General features: G+C 42.7%; 3 pseudogenes; 2 read left to right on the top strand and 1 right to left on the bottom strand.

Moving 5' to 3' along the window:
* Gm5558 (predicted gene 5558) lies at positions 3,130-3,873 on the top strand (annotated as a pseudogene).
* Positions 20,960-21,648, bottom strand: Gm43596 (annotated as a pseudogene).
* Positions 22,804-24,046, top strand: Gm19649 (predicted gene, 19649; annotated as a pseudogene).

Below are 26,222 nucleotides of genomic sequence, written 5' to 3'. Positions count from 1 at the left end.
TTTTTTTTTTTCATGGCACACAGGTGTCTTTACAGACATGGAAACATCAGAGGCAGGGTCCTTTTTTTCCTTCTTTTTATTGGATATTTTCTTTATTTACATTTCAAATGTTTTCCCCTTTCCAGGTCTCCCTTTCAGAAACTTCCTATCCTATCCCCTCTCCCCCTGCTTCTCCCTCCACCCCCCAACTCCCATCTTCCTGCCCCGGCATTCCCCTACACTGGGGCATTGAACACCCTCAGACCCAAGGTCCTTTTCCTGTAAGTGGCTGGGAGTTAGTTCCTGTTTCTAACCATCACTAGATCCAGCTTATAAAGAGGATTGTATACTTTGTGGTGAACTTTTACACTTCTTATATATGGTTTTAGTTGTAGTGTGGTCAGGTGCAATACTAGACATGCAGTAATGAAATGCTATATATATATGACACTGCACCAGTTAGACCAAGTTAACTAGTTTGTAGAGATCACCTAAAACTAGTTAGAGGATGATAACTACCACCAAATTTCTTTTCTTTTTTTAATTATATATATTTTTTATTACGTATTTTCCTCAATTACGTTTCCAATGCTATCCCAAAAGTCCCCCATACTCTCCCCGCCCCCCACTCCCCTACCCACCCATTCCCACTTTTTGGCCCTGGTGTTCCCCTGTAGTGGGGCATATAAAGTTTGCCTGTCCAATGGGCCTCTCTTTCCAGTGATGGCTTACTAGGCCATCTTTTGATACATATGCAGCTAGAGTCAAGAGCTCCGGGGTACTGGTTAGTTCATAATGTTGTTGCACCTACAGGGTTGCAGATCTCTTTAGCTCCTTGGTTACTTTCTCTAGCTCCTCCATTGGGGGCCCTGTGATCCATCCAATAGCGGACTGTGAGCATCCACTTCTGTGTTTGCTAGGCCCCGGCCTAGTCTCACAAGAGACAGCTATATCAGGGTCCTTTCAGCAAACTCTTGCTAGTGTATGCAATGGTGTCATCGTTTGGAGGCTAATTATGGGATGGATCCCTGGATATGGCAGTCTCTAGATGGTCCATCCTTTTGTCTCAGCTCCAAACTTTGTCTCTGTAACTCCTTCCATGGGTGATTGTTTCCAATTCTAAGAAGGGGCAAAGTGTCCACACTTTGGTCTTTGTTCTTCTTCAGTTTCATGTGTTTTACAAATTGTCTCTTATATCTCAGATATACTAAGTTTCTGGGCTAATATCTACTTATCAGTGAGTACATATCATTTGAGTTCTTTTGTGATTGTGTTACCTCACTCAGGATGATGCCCTCCAGGTCCAACTATTTGCCTAGGAATTTCATAAATTCATTCTTTTTAATAGCTGAGTAGTACTCCATTGTGTAAATGTACCACATTTTTTGTATCCATTCTTCTGTTGAGGGGCATCTGACCAAATTTCTTAAAACTTACAAAATCTCCAAGGTACTGTTTCACAGATAATTCTTGTTTAAAACAGTCACAACTTGCTAAAAGTTTTATGCAAAATCTTGGTTCATAAATAAAATAGAGGGAAAAAAAACCCCACCAAATAGCAAAAGATCACCAACAACCAAGAGAGAATTATTATTATCCTTAAGTAAGTGTTGACAGCAGTAAGAATCAGCAACTAATCATGAAAGTTCACCACAGCCCTGCCAGGCCCCACTGATTGGGAGGCCTGGGCACCTGGATTTGGTCCAGGTAGGAAATCAGATGTCCCTGCTACGGAGACTTCACTCTGTCTTGCTTAGTTTGTTCATGTTTCTGATGTGCACAGAAGTCAAAGGAAGGAAGGCATTTTGCTTTCTTATGTGCAGAGACTCAGCATCCAGGTACCAAATTCTGTCACAAGTGTGACTCTGAGCAGCATACCCACAACTTGGCTGTGGGGGCTTCCTTCCTCTGGAGAGTGTCAGTATCTGTGGTGCCCCGTAATGGGTCTTATTGGATCCATTATCCAATAAGACCCATTGTCCTTGTGCCCATTCCACGTCTTTGAATGTAGGCTGAGGCTTAGATGATTAATTATTTAATAAGTTGTATAATATGGCACCGGTGTCTGAAATCCCTTAATCCTGTAGAGTTTTATGAAGCTGTGGAAATACAAGACAGAGAAAAGAAAATCCCCTCTGAGTTATGTGGGGGTGGGGTTGGGGGGAAGGCAAGTCTGGAGGCTCTGGGAGCCTGCAGAGGAAGAGACAGGCTAACATGCGATGGCTTGCGGGGGAGGACTAGGTGTCTGATCTCACTCTCAGAGTAGACATGTAAGAACAGCTGTGGTGTGCCAGCATCAAAGGCCACAGGCAGAGTGGTGACTAGACCCACACTGGGAATGTCACGGTACTAATGAGTTCCACTCACTCCTAAAAATATTCATCAGCTTTGGGAAGAAGCTGAGCTGTTTGACCCTCTTCTTCCATCACTGCCGGAGCCCTGCATTTGATCCTCTGGGAAGGGCATGGCAGTTCCCACGCTGGGGGAATGAGCCTGGGGAAGTGGGCTTCAGAGGCTTCTGCATGCCTCAGTGTCTGCTTGTGCCCCTCCCCCCTCCCCCAAGCTCCTGTCTGTGGTCTCAGGCTCTTCAGAGCAACAGGCCATGTTCTGCCTGCATGGTTCACTCTCCGAAGAATAACCTAAGTCATAGCTCCAACCAGGAGGCAGAGATAATTTGCTCGCTTCCATATTCTAGGTATGTGAGGAAACACTGCTCAGGCTCAGTATCTATACATGTCAGAGTTGTTTCGGTTGGGAGTCCCAAGCCCAACTCAGACTGTCATAAGAAAAAGCAGGGATGTGTTGTTTAATTTAGCACAGGATCCCAGGGAAACTTTAATTTTAGTTAAGACTAAACCGAGAGGTAAAAATAGTTTGGCTAAGGAGGGATGATAAGAGCTGGACGATAGCCAGGAAAAATGAAGAGAAACCCGTCAGTGTCTCCCATGTTTTATTGAGTGACGACAGCTCTGATTTTTTTCTTTTTCTTTTGGAACAGAGTTTTTAGTATGTAACCCAGGCTGGCATGGAACTCATAATCTTCCTGCATCTAACTTCCAAGTGCTGGGGTAACTAGTGTGTGTCACCATGCCTGGCTCAGACTATCGTTTTCAGCGCCATCAGAGATCCACATAAGAATACAAGTGCTAGGCTTTGCAGACGCCACTGTCGCTTTTCGCCGCTTGCTGCAGCCATGGTCAACCCCACCGTGTTCTTTGACATCACTGCTGATGATGACGAGCCCTTGGGCCTCGTCTCCTTCAAGCTGTTTGCAGACAAAGTTCCAAAGACAGCAGGAAACTTTCGAGCTCTGAGCACTGGAGAGAAAGGATTTGGCTATAAGGGTTCCTCCTTTCACAGAATTATTCCAGGATTCATGTGCCAGGGTGGTGACTTTACACGCCATAATGGCACTGGCGGCAGGTCCATCTATGGAGAGAGATTTGAGGATGAGGACTTCATCCTGAAGCATACAGGTCCTGACATCTTGTCCATGGCAAAAGCTGGACCAAACACAAACGATTCCCAGTTTTTTATCTGCACTGCCAAGACTGAATGGCTGGATGGCAAGCATGTGGTCTTTGGGAAGGTGAAAGAAAGCATGAACATTGTGGACGCCATGGAGCGTTTTGGGTCCAGGAATGGCAAGACCAGCAAGAAGATCACCATTTCTGACTGTGGACAACTCTAATTTCTTTTGACGTGCGGGCGTTTTACCCATCAAACCATTCCTTCTGTAGCTCAGGAGAGCGTCCCTACCCCATCTGCTCGCAATGTCCTGTCATCTCTGCTCTCACTGAAGTTCTTTGGGTTCCATATTTTCCTCATTTCCCCTTCAAGTCTAGCTGGATTGCAAAGTTAAGTTTATGATTATGAATAAAAACTAAATAAGAAAAAAAAGAATGCAAGTGCTAGTTGGCAGGATGAACATAAATATGGAGACCTAGCACATGCATGCTACAGAGCACAAGGGGATCCCAGCCCGCAGAGAGCGGAGTAGGGCTAGGAGGCTCTACACTGAATCAAGAACATATAAGCATAGCATGAATTTCATTAGATTAGAGAGATGGACAGGATGTTGAACATCTTTCTTTCTCCTATGAAACTGCCAGGTCCCTAATGAGAGAATGGCAGTGTCTCTAAATATATATATATATATATATATATATATATATATAGATAGATAGATAGATAGATAGATAGATAGATAGATAGGTAGGTAGGTAGGTAGGTAGGTAGGTAGGTAGGTAGGTAGGTAGATAGATAGATAGATAGATAGATAGATAGATAGATAGATAGATAGATAGATAGACAGATATACATACACAGTCAGCACAATATCCATACATGGTCAGCATAATATGCACACATGGTCGGGACATTAAGGATGTCTGGGTCTCTCTTCTTTCTTTTCTGCTGCTAAGAAAATGAACAGTGAATCACATGAACAGATCCTACACAGACAGCTGAGAGGGAATGAATTGACTGAGCATGTATCAGATGTTTTTCTCTCATTTGCCTACCCCTTGCCGCCACTCCGTGAGGTTAGTGTGGCTGTCAGTTTACTCACAGAGATGAAACTCTTGCATCCCAAACCCAGCTTAGTAAACAACCCCCCAGGGATTCTGCAACTCATTTAAGGTCACATTGGAGATGTTAGGCCTGGTTTTCCCTCTCAGTCCCGTGTTCCAGGAGTAAGACTTACACTAAAAATGTATTACAAATAGTTTGGCCATATAGCTAGGCTATTCTCAGACTGGTTCATAACTTAAAATAACCCATTTGTTTTAATCTGCATTCTGCCACATGGCTGGTTACCTGTGCTCGAGCATCATGTGTCTGAACTCAGCACATCTTCCTGGGCGAATCTTCCTCTCCTTGCTCTATCCCTAAGTCCTTTCTCCTCCCACATGTCCCACTTCCATCGGATTTCTATTGAGAAATGACACAGTCATACAGACACTAAACCAGGTTTAGTATTCTCTCTACTAAACCAGGTTTAGTGGAACTAATATGAGCTTCTAATCATAAAAATTTGAATACCAGTAGTCAGGATATAACTTTGATGTTTTAAGAAGGCCAATGGCAAAGCTGTGTCAGTGGTGTTGGCTGGATCCTCTCTCTCCTATCAAGGAGTCTCAGTTTGTACACCACTGTATTTTTTTTCCATATTGGTAAACTGAACACCCAACTTTTCACTGACCCATAGTCCTGGCTTCTTAGTGGGTGATATCTTCCTCACCTTCATCTTGATTTTTGAAGTTGATTCTGAAGATAAAGTCAGATGTGTGACTGGCTTTTCTTCCTTTGAGCTCCCTTGAGAGTTGCAAAGCCATGCTGGTTTTACCTGGGTCTTACAAGGCATCACTGTGAGTAACTGGATCAGTTTCCAGTGTATGCTGCTGAGCTGGGGTGGGAAGCAAAGCCACTCAGGTTACATTAGTCAAACTATTGCCCTGCCAGCCCACGAGTGTGTGAATAAAACGCTTCTAGCCTCGAAGCTCTGTGATGGGGGCAGTTTTGTTACGTGGCATTTTTTACAGAAATAGTTGACTGATGCAGTCAATGAATATCGCTCCCTTTGGCTACCATCTTGAAAGATACCAGTCAGACAGAACCTTGGGCTGACAGGGCTGTGGGACTCCCGGAGATGAGGAAAACTTTTCATTGCTAAGACAGAAACGGGGCTGATTAGTTACCAAATGTGTGAGGACTTTGTCAAACAGGAGAAAATTAAAGGCAATAGAGAATCCTTCTATGACTGCAGTGAGCTGCTGAAAGACTCAGGAAACCACAGAGTCACTGAGCCTTAGAAATCATGAGATCTTTTGTTTGTTTGTTTCCCGCCAGGAGTCTGTTGTCATCATTTATGACAGGCTTCATTTTCCTTGGAGCTTCCAGTCCCTTCCTTCCAGACAAGGACAGCCACATGTGTGAGTGTGAATGAGTACCCCTCTTTTGCGTTAGGTTTCTGGAAGTTACTGCAAAGGCATTTGCTAGTTGCGTCACTGGTTAGACAGAATTAATTAGTCAATAAAATAAGTTGACATACTAATTATATGTGTCGATGAGGTACAGCGTGTTAATTTATTCCTTGCGTGAATGTGAAATATTATATTAGTATAATTAGCATATTGTGTTGGGAAACTTTGAGTTCCTCCTATTTGTTTTGAGACATATAACAATTGTTATAACTTTATGTGCTATAGAACACTAGGTGCTAGTACTTCTACTTATTCTGGAAGCTTTATTTCCTACTTTGAACTACCCAACCTGGGCTGTAGTGGGCTGTAATGGGCTCTGGTGGGCTCTACACTTCTGAGATCAACAGTTTAGCTTCGGCAAATGAGAACACGTGCCGCTTGTCTTGCTGTGGCGTTATTGTATTTAACTCCATGCAGTACACTCTGCCTCCACTCATGCTGCTCCAGTGCCATGCTTTATTTCATTTTTATTGCTGAATAATATTCCATTGTGGATCTGTGCCTCATATTATCACACTTTCATTATCTACATATCTGCTGATGGGTATCTTGATTGGTCATGCATCTTGGTTATTGTGGCCAGTTTATCTCTTCAACATGATCAATTTCACCTCCTGTAGAAATACACCACTAGTGGAATTGCTGAGTTATACAGTAGTTGTTTTAGTTTGATGTGTTCAGTTTTTTTAGACAATGGATTCCCCTCCTCTGTGGTTTATAATTTGTTGCATTACTTGCTAATTTACCTTACATTATATTTTATGGGAAGGTATCACTAATTAATTTAAGACACACATTGAGTACTTTCCCAGTGAAAGTGAGTGCTGGGTCCTATACAATGGGTTAACAAATAATTTTCAATCTTTGTTCACAAATTCCTAAGGGGTTCTAACTGTGCATTAGAGTTATTGAAATAAACACACTAAAAAGTCACTAGTCATGCCTTTCCCCAAGAGATTCTGATTTCAGCAGAATGGATGGAGCAATCTCATGTACAGTATGAGCTAGTATGAGGGCTGTATCCAGAAACACACTCAGGAAGTGTTAACTGTGTGCCTAACTCCAGGCTTCATGCTAGGGTGCATATCAGAACCTGGATACTTTCAAAATTACCAGTGTTCAGCTTTTCCCCACACCATCTTGGATTGCAGCTCACTAAGACACAGGATGTTCTAAGAGGAGGTGAGCCATTTCATTCCGCAGAGAAACTCCTCAAGCCCAGGAGCTGAACAACTCAGTAGTTTCAGGAAGTTCCTGAAGCTGACCAGATTCCCTAGGCTACGTCATAAGGTCATAAGGACTGCTCGGAGACACTCTCATATATGCTGAGCTGCTAGAAGAAGCAAAGACCAGTGGAACTCAAAACAACTTGAGCTACCTGGGAAGGGCATTCCAACCTGCTGAGCTGGCAGTAGGATGTGCAGTGTGCTACAGGTTTCCAGCTTTTGTGAGCTGTCACAATGCTGGAGTGGGCTTTGTGTCATTTCTGCACCTGTAAGCAAGCCCTCATTAACATTGCTGTAAGTTGCCCACATCCAGCTGGAGTTTGGTGACATCCTTAGTTTTGTTGATTGTCAGTTCCATGTCTGGGGTCAGTAGATGTTTGCTCAGGTCTCCACAGGAGCAGTGTCCCCAAGAGAGTGAGCTTTATCAGCTCCCTAAACACCCACCTGTTAAAGCAATGTCCTGGTACCCACCAGCACAGGATTGTCTTACCTAGGAGGAACACAACACTCAGCAGGTAGAGTTATGCGCTTCACTCACAGATAATCAAAAGTTAACACAACCAGAGTGTTGGGGAATGAAAGAGAATCAAGAAACAAGACAACAAACTTATGAAATAACCATATATGTCCCTGGGAAAAGGATAAAACAGAATTTTACCTATGTGGGGAGTTTATGGTTTCATATGCCAGGTTCCTTCCTCACTCCCTCTCGGTTTCTTGTTTGTGACTTTTACAGGATATGGTTGGCCAGCCTATGAGAGATGTTTTTTATATTTGTGTGCACAGGAGTGTATACACACACACACACACACACACACACACACACACACACACACACACGCACGCGCACACGCACACGTATGTGCACACATGCATTATTCCCTTATACTGCACCTTTGAAAAGTGCCTCTTTTCAAGCTTGATTTGAGAAAAACCTAAGTTGCCGTATCAATTTTTAGGCTAAAAGTTATAATTATCCTATCTCAAATTTAATATCAGGTAGCTTGATGATTTCAAGCGAGATTATCAGGGGCAATCTTTCTCTTCCTTCTATGGGCCTAGATTCAAGGAATGGAGAATTTATAGTCCTTTCAAATAAACTTAGTGAAGTACAAAACAGCACAGAACTCTGAAAAAAAAGTCAAGCCCTTTTAAAGATATTTGTGGGGAAGGCTATGGAAGCCAGGATTACTCTTCTGTCGTCAGGCCTGCCCCTGTCCCATCTGTTGAGCAGAAAATGTTACCAGTACAGGAGAGGCATGGACATATGCTTCAATGGTGACACTAAGCCAGAATCAAATTTTCACTTCTAGCCGATCACTAAGCCTGCCAGACCCACAGTTGTAGAAAAGAGTGTCAAATGTCTACCAACCTGTTGTCATGCAAGATGGAATTATGAATTTTAAAACACCATGGACAAATGTTTTACCATCAGCTGCTGGCCACACATTTTATATATACAACACACACACACACACACACACACACACACACACACACACACTCTTTATCTCCCATACACACACATTGGAGAGTGGTGGTGGTGGTATGGTGTGTGTGTGTGTGTGTGTTTGTGCATGTGAATGTTGAACCTAGCAGGTCTTAGACTCAAAGTAAACCTCACTGCAGATGATCGCTGAGCATTTCTTAGAGAGGACATATTGTACCAAAATAGCTTAAAATTCAATCAATAGATTGGAGTTATCATCTGCTTCCATCTTCCTTTTCATGGACTGGAGAACTCTTCCATTAAACCACACAATTGCATTTGAGACAAACGGAACCATTCTTAAGAGCTATCCTCCCTTACTCTGTTGGCACAGACAGTACCTGACTTTTCCTGTCTCTAATTCATAGAACAGTGGCTGCTTTTCCTCTCTGTTCTTTTCAGTGATGACAGTAATGAATGGAGTTGGGAGAGACAAGAGAAGCAACATCAAAAGTCTCCAATCCAGATCATTCCATACTGGGCAATGCTACCAAGAGCACTTCACTGTGGCTACTAGCAGTCGCGACCTGCTTTGAAGATGCTGAGAGACTCTGTGTGTTCTTAGTATACTGCTTGTGGGTAGCCTCAGTTGTCACAGGGGTTCACTGGGGCACAATAGTTCCTTGTTTGATATTTGTGTTAGTGCATTGGTCATGGGTGAGGGGACAGAGATCACTCCATGTTGTCTCTACCCCTAGTATTTCGTGACCCAGCCATGGGTTGTGACTGTGACAGAGAAAAGAAATTTCAAGACAAGCCAGTCTAAAGCAACATTGGAAACTTTATGAAAGGCAGTGTCTTAGTCAGGGTTTCTATTCCTGCACAAACATCATGACCAAGAAGCAAGTTTGGGAGGAAAGGATTTATTCAGCTTACACTTCCACATTCTGCTCATCACCAAAAGAAGTCAGGACTGGAACTCAAGCAGGTCAGGAAGCAGGAGCTGATGCAGAGGCCATGGAGGGATGTTACTTACTGGCTTGCTTCCCCTGGCTTGCTCAGCTTGCTTTCTTGTAGAACCCAAGACTACCAGCCCAGGGATGGCACCATCCACAGTGGGCCCTCTCCCCTTGATCTCTAACTGAGAAAATGCCTCACAGATGGATCTCATGGAGGCATTTCCTTAGAGAGGCACTTTTCTCTGTGATAACTCTAGCTTGTGTCAAGTTAACACACAAAACCAGCCAGTATAGACAGCTTAAACATGAAGGCTAAGAAAAGGAGATATGGTCAGAAACAAAGACATGACCAGAGTGGTCATGGGCCTTCCAAGGCTGGGCAGCAGGAAGTGAGATATAGCTAAGTGTGGGGAGAGGGGAGAAAGAGAGAGAGAGAGAGAGAGAGAGAGAGAGAGAGAGAGAGAGAGAGAGAGAGAGAGAGATAGATCAGTGTCTTATACAAGGCATTAGCCTTGTATACTATTTCAGTGTCCCTCTAGTTACTTCCCTCTTGTCTCTCTCCTAAGTGAGAGTAAAGGGTGGCTCCAAAGGTACGTGGGTGGGATAATAATCCATCAAGGTAAACCAGAAGCCACCACGGCTGCACCAAGGTTTAATACATGCCATTTTCCTGTCAATACGGTTTCCAGTGAGACTCCTAGAAAACTGTATATTTGTAGCCAAAAAGAGATTGAATTGCCTGGCTGCTAGGGTGGTGTTTAACCAGATTCCTGGGCAAGGAGCCTCCTCTCCCTTTCTCATTTCTCCCAACTTTCGCTGAGTTTGTATTCTGCTTCCAATCCATTTGTAGTATTTTCTAAGCCACAGGTTTGCATTCACTGTTAGCATTTTCTTTCTGAGTGCCTATCTTATGCCACCAACGTTAATGCCTGGGTATACTCCAATTCAGTTTTGGTAGCAACTAGATCTTTTTGATATACCGGAGTAAAACCAAAAGCACCTAGAAAACACTCAGCAAAGGCATGAGCCATCAACACATCAAAAACTGTCTGAGGAAGGTGTTAGCTGGGAACAATAGGGTGCTCACCTGCCTCTCACATCTTCTGATGTTACAACTCCTGTAATTTTAGATTTCCCAATTCCAGAAGTCTGTGCCTAAGTTCATCAAATACGCTTGCGTGTAGGAGTGGCTGCCCCAGAGCCTCAGGAGCAGAGAGCATGTCTTCAGCCCACTTTGTACAGATGTATTTTGTGTATTTTCCTCCACAGCCCCCATCAGGAGCATCCGCACTGCAATTACTGTGATTTATTGAACAACTGAAATGTCAGAGACATTGCAGAAAAAGCTGGAAAAAAATGGTACTTAATCCTTATCACAAATACCTGAGGTACATATTATTATTCCCACTTCTCCAGGTGAGAAAGTGGAGTCTTTAATAACTGGTAAGCCAAATGTCACCAGAAAGGGTCCAGTGAACACTGGAGCGGAATTTGAACTACATCAAAAAACATCCCCATGGCAAAGCAGCCTCGTCCAAGGGTTGAGGTCAAGGAGGCTGGCCCAGATCCCTCCATCAGGCGGTCACGCTACACACGAGATTCAAAAATGCGGACGGCAGTGTCCTGTCCAACAGATCCACCGCTAAAGTTCACGAGATGCTGGTAAATTTAAATCAAGTGCATTTGCTACTAAGAACATACGCTTTTTACAACGGTCTTGATAACATCACAAGAAATCTCAAAGAATTCTCTGAGGGATGCAGTTGCTGCATATATGAGGGCTTTGCAAACTTTTAACAAACATTTAATGTTCTGAGTCCTTCCAAGGCCACCATGTTGTTCAGAACAGAGCATGGAAGGAGCCATTTATGCCTGGAACCATGAGCCTGCCTGTGGGTGCTATGGTGCTCCTGCTTCAAACGCTGGTATGGAAATTAATTTCACTCAAGGCTCTGCTTCAGCCAAGGGCTTTACAACCTCACATTTTCTGATACCTAAACTTGATGACCTAATGGCCAAGTGCCTGCATTCCAAACTCCTCTACGACGATGTCTGTTTCCCCATTCTTCTTCTGGCGGTAGCGTTGGCTTCTCTCTAAATAGTTCAGTCTGTTTTCCAAAACAGTCCAGCTTTTAAAGTGAGGTCCATATATTTGCCTTGCATTCTTCTGCATGCGGCAATAGCGGTAAGCATTAGAAGAAAGAGACTCTATAAAATGTACATATACACATGGACACAGCAGTAGCTAAAGAAGTATGTGCCTAGCTGTGAGCTGAAGTAGTATCTCAGGATGGTAGAGTTCTGTTACCTCTGTGTGTGTTTGTGTGTGTCTCTGTGTATCTCTGTATGTGATACTTTCATACAGCAGAGTATTTGGTGTCTTTTACAGCTCTCTGCCTTATTACAGACAGGGCATCTCCCTGAATTCAGCATTTTGGCTTAGCCTGGCTGGCCAGGGAGCTCTTGGGATCTGCCTGTTTTTGCCACCCGCTGCAGGGGTTACAGGCTAGTGCAGTCATGCCTGGCTTTTTTTTCCATAGATGCAGATGGAGATCTCCAAGTTTTCAGTGAAGGCGTTTTCCCCACCAAACCATCCCCAACCTCTCCTTTCTATGATTGACTTTTCTATAGTGAGTTTCCATTGCCTCAAAAACAAAGAAGGCAGGGCGTGGTAGCACATGTTTGTAAGCCCAGAACTCGGCAGACACAGAGGGACCACTCCAGTTTGTGGCCAGTCTGTTCTTGTGAGATCTAGGCCGGCTAGGGCTATTTCATGATTTCTGTCCAAGCAAAGCAAAACAAGGCACCTAAATCCAAAGCAAAAGAAAGCATAAGAAAGCTTTTAACATTTGGGAGCAACCAGGAAGAGGGAAGAAGGGGACAAATTGGAGCTAGCTCAGGTCTAAAGCAAATACATTATACTTTGATTCTAAAGTCTAACGAGAGCAGCCTCAGCCCAGACGCACATCCCTTCTCTAAAGGGTCCAGCCTCATCTCCTGGCTTTGGTGAGGAATACCTCACACCTTGTCCCTTACTCTGTCATTTTAGAACCAGACCTAACCCTTTGCTGGAGATGTCAGCTTCTCAGCTTAGAAAATCCTATCGTGCATTTTTCTTGACTCCCCAGAGTTGGAGTTGACAGTGTGAACTCTGTCAGTGGTCCCTGAGGGGACTTGCTGGGGATTTTCCCAGGGAAGGACTTCTGGGAAAGATTTTCTTCCTTCTAAAAAGAGATATGCAAGAACAAAACAAAAAAAGGCCCCAAATCTTTTTTTTTTTTTCCTCTTTTTTTTTCTTTGCCTTCTCGTGCAACTGAGATATTGTAGTCTTCTTGATCCACAAGAGGACAAACTTGACAGCCAAAGCTAACTTACTATAGCTGATAGTCCAGTAAGATAAAAAACACAGATGACCTTGATAATGTGTGCCAAATGCTCTCAATTTTCTTTGCCTCTAGATTTCTTATAACTTGAATTAATACACTCTATTCTTTTTGTGTGTGCATGTATGAATGCATATGTCCATGTGGGTATATGTGTGCATGTGTGTATGTACATATGGAGACTAGAGGTCAACCTTGGGTGTAGCTCCTTATATACCACCCCTTTGTTATTTGCTGGGGATGGGGGCAGGATTTCTCTTGAAGCTTGCTGGTTGGCTGGTCAGTGAGACCTAGAGATCTGCTTATCTCCTCTTCTCCAGTTACAAGTGTGCTTCGCCATGGCTGGCTTACAAACAGACTTTATTTATGGTGTGTGGACATGTACTTGTCACGGTACACATGTGGGGTCAGAGGACTCATGGGAGTCAGTTCTCTCCTTTTACCATGTAGGTTCTGGTGACTGAGCACAGGTCATCATCAGGCTTGGCTGCAATCACCTTTACCTGCTGAGCCCTATCAATGGTCCATATACCCAGCCTTTCAAAGGCAAATTCCGGGCATTGAACCCAAGTCTTTGTGCTTATGCGGCAAGCAGTTTCTGCCAGAGATATCTCCTCAACCAAATAAGGTCTCTAAGCCACTTTTAAATTGTATAGTCTCATATATAACCATTCCCTTCTCCTCAGTTAATAAAACAAGTGTCTCTTTGGGTGTCCAAGCATACAGTACTGTGTCCAGGAAGTAGGCTGACATCACTGGTTCCTCAGTCCCTTTGTCTGCTTGGACCCCAGCTGACTGTGGGCTGAGACACACAGATCCTTATCCCACGTGGAGGGGAACGACCAGAAGGTGGACACAAAGGGATGGGATTCCTCCATTTATGTTACACAGAACCTACTGCACCCAGTGCTTTTCTGTGGCAAGATCCAATGTGTTTGGTGTTTGGAGGGTCTCGGTGTGACACAGTCCAAGACCATAATGGAACTTAAGAAACACCAGCATTTAATTATATGTAGCATATTTTAAACTTTCCTAATTTCCTCCAGCATTATATGTCTAAGAACATACCCATGCCAAAGCTTATGTGAATGTTTGTACCGATCAGTTGAGGAGTACAGTGTTAGTATAATACGGTGATACTGATGCTAATTTTATTAGGTTAGTCACAGCAGGATTTCCATGTATTGGAAACCTAGAGAGAAACTGTAGGTTCTGCGTTTGGACAAGATTTACTGTGAGTATACCTCTGAGGTCTCTCTACACAGCATGGGATTGTAAGGTTGGTGTGATGAAGAGTTTGGTTCAGGGCCTACCGAGGAAGGACAGCAACATTAGAGTGGAGGAATGAACTGCAGTATCACTTGATGTGAGCAGGCAAATGGGACTGAGTTTGCTTCCTTAGGAAATATGTCTAGATGGGCATGGTGGCCTTTAATCCCAGCATCCGGGAAGCAGAGGCACAAACTCTGTGAGTTTGAAACCAGCCCGATGTACATAGAACCAAGACAACCAGTGCTATGTAGAGATATACTGTCTCAAAAACAACAACAACAACAGCAGCAGCAGCAGCAACAACAACAACAAAATGTTAAAAATCCAGTGAACCTCGTTTTGTCTTTTCCTTTTCAATTTCACCCTCTTCTCATTAAGACACAAAGAGGGTGTGTGCAGCTGCATCAGAACGCTAGAGGCGGGGTAATTTACAAAGAACAGAAATCCAATTCTCCTTTGAGCATGAATGTCTATGATCCAGGGACTCATGTCTAGCAAGGGCAGAAGGACAAAAGAATTTGAGAAAGCAGGTCTATAGGACCCGAACTCGCTTTATAACCAACCTGCTCTTGTGATAATAAACTCACATTCACAATAATAACAGGAATCCATTCCTGAGGACAGTGTCTTAATCATCCCTTAAATGTCCTGTATTCAACACTGTTTTGTATCTATGTTGGTACATAGGAATTTGGGGAAGGGGACACCTTCAAACCATAGTATTTCTTCAACTCACTCATTGTACTTTACTAGTAACTGTAATTAAAAATGTAATTCACCAATAAAAGGCCCCACAGAGGACTAATGTATAGTGTAATGATGTACAGGTATGTATGCTTAAAAAAATTTAGATGTAGCCCAATATAGCTTAGGGTAGAGGCTGAGATGTGACCTTTACATCCTCATCAACAGACTTTTGTTAATTGTTCAGTAACCGATTCTCAGTATCATGGCATCAGGTCAGCTTCTGTGCACTAAGAGAGAGGATTCGATGGCTCAGGAAAAGTTGTTGCCACTCTGTGCTGCAGCTTAGACTGTCCACTGTGCTGCAGGTTAGACTGTCACCTGTCTGTGCTGAAAGTGAGACTGTCCACTGTGCTGCAGGTTAGACTGTCACCTGTCTGTGCTGAAAGTTAGACTGTCCACTGCCTGTGCTGCAGGTTAGACTGTTCACTGTGCTGCAGGTTAGATTGTCACCTGTCTGTGCTGCAGGTTAGACTGTCACCTGTCTGTGCTGCAGGTTAGACTGTCACCTGTCTGTGCTGCAGGTTAGACTGTCACCTGTCTGTGCTGCAGGTTAGACTGTCACCTGTCTGTGCTGCAGGTTAGACTGTCACCTGTCTGTGCTGCAGGTTAGACTGTCATCTGTCTGTGCTGCAGGTTAGACTGTTCACTGTCTCTGCTGCAGGTTAGACTGTCACCTGTCTGTGCTGCAGGTTAGACTGTCATCTGTCTGTGCTGCAGGTTAGACTGTTCACTGTCTCTGCTGCAGGTTAGACTGTCACCTGTCTGTGCTGCAGGTTAGACTGTCACCTGTCTGTGTTGCAGGTTAGACTGTCACCTGTCTGTGCTGCAGGTTAGACTGTTCACTGTGCTGCAGGTTAGACTGTCACCTATCTGTGCTGCAGGTTAGACTGTCACCTGTCTGTGCTGCAGGTTAGACTGTCACCTGTCTCTGCTGAAAGTTAGATTGTCACCTGTCTGTGCTGCAGGTTAGACTGTCACCTGTCTGTGCTGCAGGTTAGACTGTCATCTGTCTGTGCTGCAGGTTAGATGACTGTCAACTTCCCTGTTTTCTTAATGGCAGATGTTACTCAATCCTTCAAAGTTCTGTTGGGCAGGAAAAAAACATGAATAGACAATGATTGTGTGTGTGTGTGTGTGTGTGTGTGTGTGTGTGTGTGTGAGAGAGAGAGAGAGAGAGAGAGAGAGAGAGAGAGAGAGAGAGAGAGAGAGAAAGTAAGAATTGACCCTGTGTACCCACTCTGCTGCTTTCCTGAGATGGTTAGTATTTCTCACGCCCTTGCTCTGGGATTCAGGATGCTCTGCCTCACATGTGCAGTTCTGACTCCACAGACTTTCCCATCATAAAAGGTCAGGTGATTTAAGTTGTGACAGGAGAAAGTTCCAGCAGTGAAGTTAGCAGTGGGGCAAAGAAGCAGAGTCACAGCTTTCTTTTTTTACAGAAAGCTCTGAGGAGGAGGTGCCCCTAAGGAGCAAATGGCCAAAAGGGAAGAGCTACTAAGGTTTATCCCGAGGTTAGGGTAAGCCAGGAGAAATGGGACATCTGGTCACACCTGGGGTTAGCTGGCAGGGACAGAAGGGCCACTACTGAAGGGGATGCAAAGGTAGGTTGAAGGCGAGGAGACAGGAAGATGGCCAAAGGGACACACATGAGGAGAAAGATCAAGGCAAGGCAGGGGATGGTGTCGACCTGATTATTGGGTGATTCTAGGCTTATCTATGTGTGAATAGCTGTCGGGGGTCACCCCACTTGTGTGGTGCCTCATGCCTGTCTCAGAGGTCTGGATTACTCTGTTAGACCAAGTGGGAGGGTGAATGCTCTCTCTATGGAGCAAAGAGATCAGACACAGTGGAGGCTTGAGGACTAAAGAAGGCACCGACTCCGTGCCTACAAGGGATGGCAAAACGAGTGGCCTTGGTTTTGAAGCTACTTTTGAGAGCAATAAGACCCTTCTTGATCCAGTGGCTCTTGAGCCAAGGACTTACGGTAATGAAAATGCAATGACCATTCAAAGTCAACTGAAATGGCAGTGGCTCTTGGGTTCCCTGTCTCGCACCCATGAGGAGTACATGGGAATAAGCAGAGTAGGGCACACTTCTTTAGAAATTAAGGAAAAGTGAGAAAGTGGGAGGTGTTCCCAGGAGACAAAAGCTTGTTTATCTAGGGACTTTTATGGGACTTATGGCAGATATTAGGGAAAGATGTAATTCAATGTGTTGACCAATCTGAGGCCCCACACTCAGTGCGTATTCTTCTGGCCCATCCAGGGGGAAGGTCACACGCAGTTCACGAGTTGCTTACACGATTAGGGGAGTGGTTGGTCATGCTTGGAAGCCTGCTCCTGTCTGTGTCTGGCTTGCTTTATTCTTTACCTCGGTTTACTTACTGGCTCCAGAGTTCTTGACCTCACGGGTGTTTTGGCAGCTGTTTCTTATACTGGGCTTTCTTTGTTCATGCTTATGTGTCCAGCTCAGAGCTTTATCAGGAAGCTAGCATCTGCCCAAGATGTAGATGCAATTGTGCTTGGTTATCTTGTATTTAACTCCTTCCTCAAAGGGCAGTCTTGGGGGTCTCTTTCTTGAAGCAGGTGAGGGCTTTTGAGAAGCCATTCTTAGAACTCAGTCTATTACAATCAGGTGTATTAGAAGCAAGACTACATGAAAAGGCAGCAATGCCTTACACGTGTTCCCCAGGGGTGTTCTCAGGGGAGCCATCCAGCAGGCCTGCTGACACTGGCCTTGTCATTTTGGGCCCATGTTTGCCTCTTAAACAGGCCAGCTTGGCTATCTTATACCCACTTGCAAGCTTAACTTCAGTAGTGTTCTGGGCTTCTTATTCCCATAACCTTTCTTTTAACTAGAGCCTGCATCCATCATAATATTTATGAGTAGCCCACAGTTTTCTCCACTGCCCCTTTCCTTTAACTGCCCGCAGTGAGTTAGCTTCAGCCCCGGTTTGATCTGAAATGATGGAGATTTGGGTTGTCCCTGAAAGGAGGTAGGTAATCAGAAGAAACAGTTATTTTCTCACAGCCTCAAGTCCTTGAAAATATCAAATCTGCAGGTGGGTTTTCTATAATTTATTGGAATAAATTTTACTTGAATAATGAGGAGGACACAGTGGCATTTGGACTGTATAATTAATTCTTCAATAAAGGCTGTTTGTTAAAACCTATTATTTTTATATATCATAACTTTTTCCTTGTGATTATAATATTTAATAATGTAGTGAAATCACAAACTTTACTGTGATTTAAACTGGTTTCCTTTGATCATGTTTTAAAAATAGTGTCAAATGATAAGAGCCATGAATTAGAACAGAATGAATTTTAAAAGAATCGGTTTATAATGATCTGCTTTTAGAGATGGTATTGGTTGGGATGAAGAAAAACATTCTCTTTTCCAATGAATTACAAGGAATACATAGAAAACACTTGAAAAATTTTATTTTGCCACCAACACGGTAATGGTCAATATAGGCAAATGTCATCCAGTGAGCATCAGTGAATGGTGAAAAATTCCCAGGGAAAGAATATCCATGTCATTTCAATAGTATCATCTATTATTTTGCAAATTACAAAAGGAAAAAGTACCTTTCCAGTGAAAATATTTGCCGTATTTCTTCTTTCTTAAGTGAACAAAATTGGTATCATTAAAAATGACGCATATCACATATGCTACGTACTGAACTGTAAAGAGAAAGAAACATCATTCAACTGGTGTCACCCGAATCTTTTCAAAACACATAAACCCAAATCAAAGTACAGGGAAGTGATTGGGACAATCCACGAACTGAACTTTTTCAGACAGAGACTCTTTGCAAATGCACTCATGATTAAAGAGCAAGCAAGGGAGTGGAGGAAGGCAGGTTCACAGGAGAACTATTTATTTTGTTTTTTGAGACAGGGTTTCTCTGTGTAGTCCTGGCTGTCCTGGAACTCACTCTGTAGACCAGGCTGGCCTCGAACTCAGAAATCTGCCTGCCTCTGCCTCCCAAGTGCTGGGATTAAAGGCATGTGCCACCACTGCCTGGCAGGAGAACTATTTAGAATAAAGCTATGGCAATGTGGCAACAGATGCAACATGTTTTCCTCTGGTAGATGTAAAAGTGAAAACGACCTGAAGAACTTCATTGGGTCAACCAAGCAAATCTGAGTGTGGGCTGTTGATTGCACCAACATGAAATATTTGGAGTTTAATAATGGTGATGTGCTTTTGTGGGGATGCTCATGTTATTTAGAAATGAGTGCTCAAATGTGTAGGGCTAGTGTCTCGCTACTACTAATTTATTCTTACATCATCACACACACAGCAAGAGAAAGAGAAAGCTAATGAGGTAGAAATGTTTAAAGTTAGGGAGAAGAAGAAAGCTGTGTGTGTGTGACCTTCATACCTTCAAATTTTCTGTTAGGTTTGAAAAAAAAAATCTCAGGATGACAGTTAGAGATCGCCCAGAGTAGGATGTCTGAAGCCAGGTGGTTTTAATAAGTTCTCGAGGCACAACACTAGTGTCCAAAGAAGTTCCTGTTATTCCTATCCTTTAGAAGGAAGGATCCTGGCAGTATCTATTACATGTGAGCATCTGAAAGGGGAAAGCATAGCAGATGAATTAGTGAATGTCTGCAGACACTTGCTGTTATGGCTGGTTTTCAAATGCCTGGATTAGAGGCCATAGACAAAAAATAAATAAATAAACACAACTGTGTTCTTAATTTAGTACTGTTACTGACAGCCCCAGCTGCTGCAAGCCTCTCCTGCATGAGACCTTCGAGAGGCAAGGTTAGAAATAAGAGCCTGCACACAAGTCCAAATTTATGTTAAAAAAAAAAAGACCAGCTTCATGCTTTGAAGGGACCAACCAGATGTGTGTGTGTGTGTGTATGAGAGAGAGAGAGAGAGAGAGACAGACAGATGAGACAGAGACAGAGAGACAGAAGGAGAGAGGGAGAAGGAGAGAGAGAGGAAAGGGGGAGAGAGAAAAGGAGAGGGAGAAGGAAAGGGGAGGGGGAGGGAGGAAGAGAGAGAGAGAGAGAGAGAGAGAGAGAGAGAGAGAGAGAGAGAGAGAGAGATGACAAGTGAGGACCAGATAGAAAATGAATCTAGCTGAATAATCCTACTTACAGAAATGCATTATTACCATGTGTCTGGCTAAAAAAAAAATCTATATTTTCCCTGTGGTAGAGGTTCAAAGTAATAAAGGTTTAAATACTTAGTTCTTGATTTTCCTTTGCACTGGAAAAGACTATCAGAATTACAAGGTTACATGTACCAGGAGAGTCAGCTGAGAAGATGTTGAAGAAATGCAAATTAAGAGAGTCCATTCTGTTTTGTTGGTTTCCTGCAGTGCACTCTCCTACACAAATCCCATGATTCTGTGGAATCATCCACAGAAAGATCACTGTGATTAAAGAAAAAATGAAACAACAAAGAACATTAATTCAATGGCAATGATATATTTTAGGATTACAACATACAGCAGAGGGGAAAACAAGCAAGTTTTTCAGTGTTTCCAAACTCCTGGACTCTTTAAGATTCAGATTTGAGTCAGGATTTCCATTCCCAGAATGTCTCAGAAGTTTCAAAATTATAATGGTGGAAAACATTTTTCTAATAATCATCATGCCTTCTTATTTGGATTGCTAAAATTCTTGTTTAAAAAAGTAAGCTGCACCAAGTTTGTGTGATTTTAGTTTCAAGGTCTGATCATTTCTTTGTGACTCTTAAAGACTCATGTTTGACTGGACTCAGAGGTAGAAGAGCCCATGGAGGACTCCTAGGGAGCACTCCCAGGGAGGACAGCTGCAGTCTCTTGGCAATCTGTTCCTGGCATTGCTTTTTTAGTTTTCTTCATTTTCTCTCTCTCTTTCTCTCTCTCTTTCTCTCTCTCTCCCTTCCTTCCTTCCTTCCTTCCTTCCTTCCTTCCTTCCTTCCTTCCTTCCTTCCTTCCTTCCTTTCTTTCTTGGTATAAAATTCTTTCTTTTTTTTAAAAAAATATTCCAAATAATTTAGCATATTCTGCAGCCTCCTCCTTGTTTTCCTTAGCATGTTGTTTCTTTAGAGCACTAGATCATGCTTGGGTTGTAGGACACATGGGGTAACAGGACTGAATTTTCAGTGCTTTGGTCCTGGGCTTCTGTCTTTCTTTACTTAAGGACTTTCTGACAAATTCTTGGTAGACATCACCTTCTTCAGAGAGATTGCAATGCTTTCAGATTCTGTAGTTCCTTTGGGTCCCAGCTCCTGAGGCATCTGTCAGTCTAGGAATATCCTTTGTTCTTTCTTCCTCCCACCCCTTCCTCTCCCTCTCCTCTTCCCCCCTCCTCCTTCCTTTTCTAAAATAATCAAGTTGAGAACACTCAGACTGTCATCCATAACAAGTCCTCTGACTTGTTCTTCCTCTCTCCACTTCTCTTTCGTCTATATCAAGAATTCCCCTTACTCAACAGCTGGCTTACTCTGTTGTGGGTCAAAACACCTTGCTCCAGGGGAAAACCTTGATGTTGTTTCTACCACTGATTCGAATTATAGTCCCTTTCACTCTTCACCCAGAGCAGCAGCAGCAGTTACTTTGTTGGCTATGCACTTCTCATAGAAAGGATGAGACTTGCATTCACCATCCACTGCAGTGAGTTTCTAACAGCTGATGTTTGGGAAGGAGATATTCAACTTCATCTTGACCAGCTGACTTCCCAGGATGTGGTAAGAAAAAGAACTGTATGAATTGCTTTTAAGACTCACAGGAAATGTGGACAACTATACATTACCGTTAGATACCAGCTTTGATCAGTGGGAAAAGAGTTGGTTCACGTGCTTCTCAAGTGGTATCATCGTCTTGTGATCTCTTGAGTTTGTCCTTGGGTATAAGCTTTCTCATGGCTATCTCATTGTAGGTCTTGGAGTGTCCTGTTTTCTTAGGATCCAGACAGTGTACTGTCTTTGGAAAGGTTTGTCACAATCTTGTTTAGATAGTCCATCACTCAGAGGTTTTCTCTGCATCTTGGGTTCCTGACTGCTATACCCACTGCCATGGAAGCTCTCTTCAAGGCCTGCTAGACTTGGCTCTGGTATATCTGGCCAGTGTTTGATGCAGAATAATGTTTGACATGGCTGGCTTCAAAGTGGTTCCATTAACCCGACAATAAACAATTGTTTGTTAGTAACTATGCTGTTTGTGCCATGAAGCCACTTTCAGGGTGAGTCCTTCATCGCTTTATTTGTCATGTTCTGGAGGGATATCTTGCTTTAATTAAGGGAGTGTGAGTACTTGTTACTTACTGCTGTTCTTAGGCAAATATTCTAGAACAGAGCTTCAGACTGTGGGTCCTAGCCTGGTACTTGTTGGGGTTGCAAAGAAAAAAAAGTTGGTAGAAGCTTGATTACACAGTAATCAGTGATTAATTAAAAAATAAAGCTGTATTGAATTCAAGTGGCTTCTGCTGACACGTGTGTGTTGCACCATGGGACTTTACTACAGCCTTTGTTCAGAGTACACAACATGATCACTTCTCACTGTATGTGCCATCCACCATGTGACACTAATGACCTTGACCTGAAAGAACCTTAACTCAGATTCCAGATTACTGTATATCGTGAACTTCAGTGTCTTTACTATACACACAAAGTTTCCTGCTCTTATAGAACTATAATGGTTTAACTACAAAAATGAAACATTGCAATTTCCCTAGCACCATTTCTTACCATGTAACTAGTAAATCAGTACATCTTTAGATTGTATTTTGTTAGGTTATTTGATCTAAAAACTTGCGGTTTGAATTGTTGGCTTGAGTTTCATTAATGAAGTCATTAACCACACAACCCTCCAGCAAGATGGCGGAGCACAACTTGACTATTCTCACGTCTTACTTTCTGGATTGGCTTCTTCAGGTCTTTCTGCTCCTTGAGTGCCTCTCTGTGAAGGAGATATATAACGAAGAGTAATTATTATGAGAGAAATCAGATCTTTGTGATACCTGCATCATAGACTTTGCTGTGGATGTACAAAAACCTTCATTCCAGTGACATCCTCATGCTTCTTGAGGAAAAAAAAAATGGCTGTCATGCAACTGAAACAGCCTCAGGCAGAAACAGGATTGTGAAGACTGTTGAAGATCCAGAAACCAGAAGACAGATGCAGCCAACCAAGGGCAGTTGGAAGCTGTTTGCCTAACTGGCAGACAAGTATGGGTTTAGGCAGAAATATTTGAATGTGTTCTATCAATGTTCAAAGTTTCAATGTGAGTAGAAGGAGCAGAATATCTTTACATTTGGTTCCAGCAACAGATAGAACTGCTTTAAGTTTATTCAGAAAGAAATGACCTCTGAAAATTTCACGCAGAACTGGATGAATCCATGGAAGATGTTACATAGCTTATGAGAGCCTGGATGGTAATTCTGTGAGTTCTCTTCTCCAGTTTCTCCAGCAGTGAATATGCCTGCTGGTCCTGTGTTCTTTTGACCATCCCAAAGGCCAAGATAATCTTGTTGATCTCTTTTTACCAGCCACAGTATCTTAATGCAACTCAGACATTGTGTCCAGATATTTTCTGCTATTTGACCTCTGCTGTCATAACAAAGATGTCTGGGATCAGTGTGGATGCTGAAAGAGCTAATAAAAGTTACCCAGCAGGAGTCTCACACATGTAAAGACCCAGTTACAGAATTTCTTGAGTGTGTATATGGTAACCTTGATTTTGTTGGGGCTCAGGAAAAGCCAAGGTGCTGCGAATTGGCGATTATGAATGACTTAGTTTTTGGTGGTTTGTCTTGGGGACTTCATTGAAAATGCCTATCTCTTTATACTTGAGATTTTTGATCCCCTAGCCTATCTGCATTAATGTGGTAGCAGATAAGCTGAATATGGCCCCAGAAAAATATGAAAGATGGATTGTGAGTTTGATAAGAAATACAAGTCTTGACACAAAGATTGATACTAAACTGGGTCACATGGTAGAGTAGACAGAGAAGACAAAGCAGTCTTCCTCATGGAAGTTAAAAGTTGGCCATAAATATTGAAAAGAAACTTAATCAGAACAGCAAGTCAGAGGTTTCCAACTAGGCAACCCAAGATTCTACTAAAAAATATTTAAAAAAGAAGAAAAAGGATTGAAATAAATACACAGTAGTTGTTACATAAAGGGAGCCATACATTTTAAGAAGCTGTATGTTTGGTATAAGTTTTGTAGAATTTGAATAAAATTGAGAATTTGAATAAAATTGGCTGTGATTAATTTTTTAAAGTTATCAAATAAATTTTGGCCTGGTTCAGGGATGGGTGCATAAGGTCCTGTCCCAGTTGAGGAATGACTGGCAGTTGATGGCTTCTGAGAAAGAGGGAGCATATGTCCTACAGGGTGTGGTTTCTGGTAGGTTGCTCATGCTCCAGTGGACAACTCTATATTCGTGTGCACGTGGACAGCAGTAACTGGATTTACTGAGTTATAAAAGTAAAGTGACTATGAAAGTGGAAGAGAGAACATTGAGTGGAGAGGAAGGAAGGAGTGGGGAGTGTGTATGATCAAGATATATTATATACCTGTATGAAATTGTTAAAGAATAAATAAATATTTTAAATATTTATTTTTAGTTTTAATTATGTGTATGCATGTGTGTCTGGATGTCATGGTCACAGAGGTCAGAAGAGAACATCAGAGCCTTTGTAACTGAATTTATAGGTGACTGTGAGCCTGGTGTCATAGGGGCTGGGACCTGAACACAGGTCCTCTACAAAAACATAAGAGCTCTCAGCTGCTGAGCCTCCTCTCCAATCCATAAAACATATATAAACATAAACTGAATTTTGGCTTGGAAATCCGACAGAATTTCCAACAATTTCTAAAAGGACTCTAAACATGTTCGTGTCATTTTGTCCTGTGTATTCATGAGAAGCAGTGTAATTAGCATGGACAATTAATTAGAAGATCAAAATGGCAACTCCGAGAAACACTGAAGATTCTCTGTGTCCTGCAATATCAAATATGCAACCTCAGTTTAATTAATATGAAATCAAATAGTACATACATCACATGAGTACTTTCATTCTTTAATAAATGGTGTGACATTTATTTTATTTAAAAATGAATGTCTTCCTGATTTGTTGTAAGTAAATGTTTGACTTGTCTACATATTTTGTAACCTATATTCTGTAGGCATAATGTTATTGTGCACTGTGTAATTTAAATGCTGATTTCTGTGCCCCCATGTGGCAATACTTTTCTAAGTGTCCCTGCATCGATGCTCTATAACCATTGCTCCCCACTTATTTTCTGAGTTGTCAATAAAAGCTGATCAGCCAGTGACTGAACAGGGGAGAGAATTGGGCAGGACTTCCTTCCAGTCAGGGGAAGGGGCAGGAGAGGGAAGAAGTGGGGATTAGCCATGGGGAGAGAGTCCAAGAGACACTATTAGGAAAACACCTGGAGCAGAAAGAGTCTTAAAATGACAGTATCTTTGGGGATTTTGTCTGGGAGGCATCCAGATTAGTTTAGAGGATTAAAATAGAGTAATACCACTCGGGTATTGTGCCTTTGAAACATGTTAAATAAATCTATGGTCCAAATCATTTGGGAGCTAGCTGGGTAAGAGAAAAACTGTAACATACTTACTAAAAAGACGCTAACAAATTCCTGAGTTTGCATAATAATTTCACGGGCAAAACTAAGTATAAATGGAAAGAGTGTCGTAAGAAGCCACACCCCAGAGTTTCCTGAAGGTGTCCAGCACTGGATGTAGTTGGGTTTCCTGGTGTTGAGTCTTGTCTGTCGTCTGCTGAGTCTGTTGGTTAAATCTCTTCATGGTACTCATTGTTTGGTTGGAACACAGATAGGTTTTGCCTGTTTGCTTGGCTACAGTTGGCTAGAAGAACTCCCCAGAGCCCTCTCTTCTGTACTGATTTCCCCTAATACAGATTTAAGGAAAAAAATCAAAGTGAAACCCAGTGTAGCAGGGAGGGATCCACATGCCCAGGTTTACATGAGTGTTTGAAATTTGCTGGGAGAAAAGTGAGCTCTAGGAAAAGAAGGAAAAGCTGCGGTGGTAAGATGGAATTCACATTCACACGTGATCGCCATTTGAAATGACTGACGCTCGCTCTCACCAATAACAAAAGAAGGAGCGCAGGGAAGGGGAGGAGAGGAGAATGCAAAGAGGTGGAGTTTAGAGCTCAGGATCCGCAGGCCTTGGAAGCAGTTACAACTTCAGAAACTGGTGTATCAACAGACACTATTACTTATCCCTACCTAGAGGACTGG

The sequence above is a fragment of the Mus musculus genome, chromosome 5, assembly GCF_000001635.26.
Source record: "Mus musculus strain C57BL/6J chromosome 5, GRCm38.p6 C57BL/6J".
Lineage (NCBI taxonomy): Eukaryota > Metazoa > Chordata > Mammalia > Rodentia > Muridae > Mus > Mus musculus.
Note: the sequence above shows the minus strand (reverse complement) of the source record. Positions and strands in the feature narration are given on the sequence as shown.